Here is an 8956-nt window from a genome sequence, read left to right on the forward strand (position 1 = left end):
ATCATAGCTTTAGCTTTATTGAAAAAAAAAAATCGGTGTATATCTATGATATTTTATCAATATAGATCTACGCTTCAAAATACAATTTTTCTTAATACAGCTAATTATATTCTTAAAATTCTTTACTATGTTTGTTTATATTAAGAAACTAAAATCGCGTATATCTTGTATAGACGACATCAAAATAAAAGAAAAACTAATGTACATATTTTACGATGGCCTGTATTGTTACTGGTAATATTTGTCTTATAAAGAAAATAATACACGACGGTCAGATCGTATATTGATGAGATAAACAAACGTTTCAATATTGGTTCATTTTATCATCCCGCTACGAATATTTGTAATTTATTGGCATTGATACTGTCAGTGTTCCAGAATCCGCATAATAAGTTAAATCTCCCGTCGAGGCCAGGCTATGGCATGATTAAGTATCTACTAAAACATTCAGTTAAGATAACGCTGTAAAAATGTCGGACAAGGTACTTACGTTTATGAACACGACTAAGTAGGAATTAAGTAAATCACAAAAATTAGAATAGTTAAAGTGTAACAAAAGCGCATGAATGATTGCTGAAGTGGTCGAGACGTTTCGATAAGTGCTCGGACAATCTTTTAATTTAGTTAATTGCTAGTCACATTGGAGGGCTTCAAGTTGTTCTTGAGAGATCACGAATGTCTTTATCCAATTTATTTAACGATGGAAGCGCTCTCATTAGAGATCGTAGTGGACGAGCCCGGGGCGTCTCGACCGTCGAATGTTGGCTGCCTTCGCTTCGCTAACATCTTCTTCGTTAGTGCCGAAGACGAGTGCTTGGTATCTAAAATACCTACCGTACCTTGACATCCGACTAATCCACTCAGATCATTACCGTTTGCCGATCAAATAATGAGCTACTAAATCAAAAGCTACTGTTATCAATACATGTAATAAATACATATATAAAAAAATTCAAAAAGTAATTGTTAATATCGTAACGATAAAAACTTTGAAAATACCGTAAGAGTTTGTTTACCACAAATCGTTTAATAGTATAAAGTTTTATTTATATTCATGGTTTTCCTCAAAATGTTATTTGAATAACACGAAACATCGTGAAACATTACAAAAATAAACTTTTATCTCAACGAATGTCTTTTGTCGCCACGTGCTCCTGACAATATGATATAGACAATGCCTTAGAAAAGGGTTGTGCTTTGTTTAAACGCACTACACCTACTGTCCAATATATTTTTCTTTAGTAGTATGGTTTTATCTACAAATCTGGAAGAAGCTGTATAGTCCAGTCTCTCGTAGTATGGGTGGTTGGTACGGTAAACGAGGCTTAAGAGAGTGTTTTTAGAAAATAGTAAGCTATATCGTCCTCACGTTCCTGAAATATGATTTCGATAAGTTGTAAGCTATTGGATATGGTACTCCTTTTTATAAAATAGTTTATGTCACATGTGATTTAAGAGAGAGAAAATTGTGTTGCGATGGCGTTTTCGTCCAGAATAAAGGGTCAGAAGTAATAGGTTACCGTATTATATTAAAAGTTACTTAGTTTTAGATTAAAAAATATATTTTGCTTATGCAGGACGTTATAAGTATATGAGAATGTAATTAGCTATTACGGATTTGGAATGTAAAAATTTCAAATATTTAAGTTTCGTTATGTAATAAGAAAAATAAATATACTACTTTTCTATCTACACTTCTATCGTCTACTGTTGTAGATCGTCCAACTTCTACCGATGATAAATTTATTATGTGGTTATTATTAAAAACATCAGTTAATTATACACTATATATGCATAATTTAAATAAAAATATATTATTAATAATATCAATAAAAAGCATACATGAAATAATTATCTGCCTTCAAGCGTTCTTACTGTACAACATAAAAACGCTATTAAAATATTTTATAATATTTTGTAGTAAAAAATATTGAATCATTTATGCAATACCTAATAAAAGGAAATGTTTGAATTTGTATTAGTAAACGAAACCGCACTTTCCTGATATTATAAATATTAATTAAATTTTTTTGTGCAAAACATTACCAACGTATTTAATACTGACTTTATTATAAATAGCTATTTCATCTTCCGTAAATATTGAAACGTATTTATATATTTGTTTTATGATTATATAAATGATAAAATAATCATAACTAATATTTTAATAAAAGGCAGAAATTATATAAAAACGTGACATAAGAACCATAAGGAATACGTTATTAATTACTCGATATGATGCCGAGAAAAATAATACCGTCACATGTTTCAGACACTCTGAGATTAACACGTCTATTCGTTAGTCGGTTCTCGCCTACGTTTGTGAAGCTATAGATAATAAGTACTTCAGCGCTAACTTGTGAAAGTATAAATAGAAAAATGTATTTTTTCTTTAGTATTTTGTTATATGTTTTTGTTAATAACGTAGAAAGCTTAAATATAGAAATTAACTATTATTATATTGTTAGCAATATCTACTACGACTTTGAGTACTAATAAGAACTACTATTAGTAAAAACCTTTTTAAAACGATTATTTGTATGTATACAAAATTTCGTAACTATGCTATTAATCGTTGAAGAGTCCCTTCATTAGGAGTTAATCCTGGTTGATATCATTCAGCTTACAAAAGTTAACCTAAACAAACTACCAAACAAACAATGCAAGTTAAATGAGCTTGTTAGATTTTTTTAATTAATAACATAATTTAACAAGCAATAACAACTATAGGGAAATATTAGTATCATTTTTATACACAAATATTTTAAAATAATAATTTACTAACACTAGCAAAAATAAAAATACATTACGTATCTCGTAGATGTTGACACTTCAGATCGCCACCAAAAGAGGCCGGTAAAATACTTACAAGGGGTATTTATACAAAAATTAAGTGTCAAAGTTGTCATATTACGTTTTTTAATTATGTTATTAAAAACTTTTTATCTTAAATAAATACTATACTGAAAAATAATATAATTTTAATAATAATATTAAGTCACAATAATTAATTATATTGATAATTTTATACAACTATCTATCAAGCTCGTAAAAATAGTTGTATTGTAGGAGCTTGGATTAAAATGAAGTCATAGGAATAGTTGATAATGTCTAACTGAATACAACATTTTAAAAATAAAGTAAATAAATCTAAGGCCTCAGAAGGTTAGGAATTTATTCAGATTGAATAGACGAAGGTTTCCTCATGATGTGTTCCTTCACCGCCGAGCAAGAGATCGATTATAACCATAAATTAGGTAAATGAATTCAGTGGTGGTCTTGTCTGAGTTTGAAATTGTCGGTAAAGATTCAACTGTTCCAACCACAGGGCCATCAGGGCTCAAGTAAACAAATAACAATACAAAATATAACTTTCTACTTTATCGATTAAAATTGGAAAAAGTTGAAATCGTACAAAAATGTATCGTAAAGAAATGTTCTTATTGTTAAATATTAAAGTTCAAACAACTTTATGTAATGGTTTTGAAAAATATTTTTTGAATATGTTTGGATTGCTTAGTTCTTCCCATTGATGATTAGGATTCAAATTTGGAATGACAACGAACATACTCATAATCTTGTCGAATTATGTCGATATGATAACCAATATGTATACATAATATGCTAGTGACGCGTATCAGATATCAATGCATTGGATATCCGCAAAGCATGAAGTTTAAATATTTAATTATAGTAGTAAAGGACGATTAGCGGATTACCGAGTATATTTGAAATATATATGAGATCTACATACGTACATTTTAGTAATTATGATATTACAATATGAACTCAATCAATATATACTGATAGAAGATTTCTCAGATATAAAAAGCCTACTTGACCGAATATTTCTTTATCCTAGTAGTGTAATTCTGTAAGTTTGCAATTCGTATCTTACTCGTGATTTATGGCGATGCACTATTTCCATATGTGTTTAATAAATAAAAATATGTCGCGCATCACATTCTGATATCTCACGCTCGTGTATTGCGGTGAATTTCGATTTTCTTCTTATAGAATACCTTTACCGAGTCTGTTAGATGATCTGCTATATTTTCATAATTAAACATGTGTTTCGATTGATTAAGCGGTCGGTTAAATTAAATGCATTTTGCGAATAATCATATAGGTTGCAATGTAACGTAAATCATGATTCAATTGTCTTATGGTATGTCTTCTGTGAAACATATCTATACAGTTTGCACAATAATTGAATTTAACTAAATGATGTAGGTTTCTTAGAACGTTTTAAAGCAATTCCATGAAATTTTCTCTGCGTAGCTTAAACGCCGATCAGAGCGTGCTCTAGAGGATTATGACTGCCATGAGGTTTGATCTCGGTCGCTGCATTAGTGTCTCTCATGTTGATGTTGTCTTAGATTTGCTTTGGTAATGCAAATATTGGGTCAAAAATAAATATTCCTTATTATATTGGTAATCGATTTTGGTGCAAATTTATAGTATAAAAAATTTGAAGAAACGAACACTGACCTTTAAAATCAGAACACAACAAAATTAATTGTTGTTTGGCGCCTACCATAAAACCCTTCTACAAATTATTGTTCAGTGTTCATATATAATGCTGTAATCATAAGTTATAACATTGCTATTTTTAAAGATCATACGTGTAAACTTTTAAATCATGAACCGTCCCTTAATGATGTCCTATTGGTTATGTCGGTCATACCACAAATGCTATTATAGAATTTCGTATTGAAGTGTAACTAGTTGATCTCTGCAGTCGAAAATACAAACTAAATGCAGCGCTTAACTCAAAATCTCTGTGGTTTACCACATACTGGTAATAATCTGGTTTTTGTTGGTTTAAGCAATCAAATGTTCGAAGCACGTGCAATGCTTTCATATGCTGATATATAGCGTGATACTCGTAGTTTATAATATTGTTTTTAATAAATGGGCTATTTAATAATAATAACAAGTAAATTTAATTCAAACAACAAATTTAGCTTTATGTATTAGGGTAGATTTTGTTAATACCTATCGATACACACTACCGCCAAACAGCAATGCATGTGTTGTGTTCTGGTTTTTAGGGTAAGTGAGCTAATGTAACTGGGATATGCACAAGCTCTCAAGGTTTGTGGCACATTGATAATGTAAGGAATGGTTATTATTTCTTACAGCACTACTGTCTATGGCCAGTGGTGACAACTTACCATCAGGTACCAATTCGTCCGCCCACCTACCTATATCATAAAAAACACCACTATATATATATATTAGATTATTAGGTATAGATTTCACACTACAGGATTGAGCACTCCACTACAGCTGTAATTTTGAACTTATGCAGAATCCGATACGACTTGGAAAATGGCGTACACATTTCTTAAAGGCCGGTAACGCACCTTCTATCTGCCCGGTTTTGAAATGTCCATGGAGGTGGTTGTTGGTGCACCTTCTGTTCGTTTACCACCTTAAAAAACTACAAACACACATACAAAAAAAAACTACCTATCACACCTCAATGGAGAGAGTTTACATGACTTCGTTCGAAGCCCCAAAGTACAGTATACATACAATAACAATAGTATATGGTTATTACAACATAACATTTGACAACGGTTCTAATTAATGGGATAGAATGGCAATATTTCAATAACATTGAAAAGGAAAGCTGTTAGTCTATCGGTCTCCGTGTTGTATTCCCATTGCATCGGATTATGACTGTTTATCTATATCAGTGTACATACTTTTGAACCATTATATACCTTATGCAGTTTGCTACTATCCGTTGAAAATAGCTGCCATTGCTGAAATTAGTCGGAAGAACATCGTATAGGATATAAAAAAATTTGAAGAAGTGGACGAAGAAGATGGAGATTGAAGCTATGTTGTATAATCTATGTTCAGTTCGCGCGAATATATAAACTGACGGATTTATGAGCTGCATCTTTGTTCAAGACGCCTTGAAATCAACATTTGAACCAAGTTTTAATACTTTTTATACAAATATAAATTGAATTCAGGATTATTATGATCTTGCTATGATTTTTAGACCGAAGCAAAAAAAAAACTGATACTATAAGTTTGTAATTAAAGAGTTCCTTTTCTTTTGACTAAACTTAAAAATTATATTAGCAAGAAAATTTGAGTTTACGTCGTAAAATCTTCTCATGTGTAATATATAATAATTAATTCGTCAAATATCTTTTTTTCTTAGATAAATAAAACTGTAAACAAAATATTTTTAAATTTCTGTACACATAAATAAATGATAATGACAATTTTTGTGTCAATCGAACTATAAAATACAAACGAAAGTGCTCGAATAAGCACTGAAATTTCGCTTTGAATGTCGCCTGTCAACAGACAGAATTTTACGCACCATCAAGTAATTATCTCGTTACCATTAAAACTGGAAACATGGGGTTACCAATTAACCATCGTAGACTATTTCACTGAAATTAAAATAAGTAAAAATAAAATATTTAAAAAATCACGACGCTTTGCTCAAAATACATCCTCTCTGACAGTTTTGACGATCGAACTATTAAACTATTTATAAAAGTATTAATATAATACGAAAAGTATTACTAAATCAGGAAAAAAATATGTTTCTACAAACTTTTAAAAGGTTTGTTTGTTAGTTTGTTTAGGTCGAATCTTGCAATCTGAGTACGATCACTTCCTCTTAGCCGACGGCGTTGAAATTTAACATGTTGGCTCAATTTCGAAGGCAATGTAATTTGAAGGTTACCTTAACCTGATTCTTTAACTAGGTTAGGCTCTAGACGAAGGAACTCCTTATCGATCACATTTTTTTTTATATGAAATAATAAGGCGGACGGGCAAATGGGCCACCTATGTTAGGTCACCATTGGATGCCTAGGCATCCAATGGTGACCTAACATAGGTGGATGGCTGTATCTAGATATTGGAGCCGTAAGAGGTATTAACAATTCCTTAAAAATCCAAATGCCCCACCAACCTTGAGAACTAAGATGCTATATTCCTTGTGCCTGTAGTTACACTGTCAAAGTCATCCTTCAAACTGGAACACAATAATATTGAATATGTGCTGAGTGTGGGTACCTTACCAGACGGGTTTACACAAAGCCCACCAAGTACTAACCAAGCCTACACGAAATTTTGTATACATAATATATAAGTATGTTTTTAAATGTTGTTTATTATTTTAAATTTAGAATATCATATAATGAATGCTTTTAGAGCATTATATTTAATTTCTTAAATGATTTACATTATTTAAACTGTGTTATGTTTGTCAAAATCACTTATTTTTATCAATCTTTTCTATAACTATTAGCTGAAATATGTTTACCCAATATTTAACCATCTAACCATCTAAGTGTAGATAATATGTACGTATACATACATAAGTGAGAATGCAAAAAAGTCAACGAATTTGTAATTACAGTTTCAAATAAACATGTATGTATATATTTTTGTATAACGATCCAAAACCATAATCACTGGGCATCACCCTTCCGTATAATTAAAGCTACAGTATTATAGCTACAAGATACAGGAGTGACTATTAATAATGTGCGTACACATATTATGTATAATTTTAACATATTATTATGTATTTTAGTTAGAAGAATACAATTATCCTACAAAGTTTGTTCAATCAATCAACAGATTACGTGGAGCATAAAAATAAATGAGATAAGTTATGTGAAGATTAGTTTCTTGAACGGATGTTAGGTTTGTTACTCCAAAGTGAGTTTGAAACGGAAGGACTTCAAATGGCGTGTGCAACGTCCTCACTTAGTCTATAAGATTGAAACTTTTATTAAACTAGTGATATTAGGTAAGCTTATAGGTTGCATATACAAACTCTTTTAAAACTATGCTATGTCTCTTTTTTTAATCGCCTCCATATACGTAGTACTCGGCGTCTATTTTATATTTTGTTTATTATTTGATTTACGTTGTTTTTATTGCCAGACAAATTATAGGACTGAAAATTGAAGACAATTAGCGCCAATGGCGCTTTGGTTTAAGGGCCGCTTGGCGATGTAATAGTAGCAGGATCCATCCTGACCCTTGGGCTATTGTCATCTCCACTGAAGTTTAAAGCTTAAATGGAAAGCTAAATAGGAAAAATAGTAATCCTTATCATTATAAGGAATTACTATGTATGTGTGTAATTATGCCCAAATGGGGCATTGCTACTATTTTTTAATAAAATAAGAATGTCGTAATTCATAATATTATACATGTTATAGATGATGAACCAGTAGTAAGAATAAATAACAAAAGGTCGCGAGTTCAGATCCGGGGTAGTTCTACTGAAATTCTCGCGCGCGGCGTTGAAAGGGAAAATTGTGAGTAAACCTGTTTGCATCGGATAGTAATATGCAACGTGTTCATCTACCAATTTCGCATTGGAGTAGCGTGGTGAAATACGATCCAAACATTTTCAAGAAGAAGAGACCTTAACTAAGAATCGGAGACATTTACAGACTTTACTTTCTTACTTTACTGTTTGAAGGATGAAGTTTATCTTTAATTATTTTTGGATTCATATTTTAAAAAAAGAATGAAGAAAATTGCCAAGAAAGGCCTTATTATTTTTATCCTATAAGTCGAGTAGCGTATGGTGCTCCAACATCTTCATTTATATAATATTTATGTATCCTACCTATGTATAGTTATACATTTATCGCCATTGATAAAGTCGTACAGACAACAGTATTATTTAAGGAGGAGTGGGTGTAATACCCTTCGGATTATATGATGGTCTAGGTTACTTTATGTAAAGGTTACGTTATTATACAAGTTAAGCTAGTTAGGTATTAAAGCAATCGTAGAAAATAATAACATAGTAAATAAGCCGTTTACTTTGTTATTATCTTGTATTTATTTCAATTAATTGTTTTTTTGTAGCTATAAATGTAATGAAGTTCTTTACAATATATTTAAAAATGAATAAATTTGAATATCGTAGTTTAATTATTATTTGTAC

Source organism: Vanessa atalanta, chromosome 11 (assembly GCF_905147765.1).
Source record: "Vanessa atalanta chromosome 11, ilVanAtal1.2, whole genome shotgun sequence".
Taxonomy (NCBI): Eukaryota; Metazoa; Arthropoda; class Insecta; order Lepidoptera; family Nymphalidae; genus Vanessa; species Vanessa atalanta.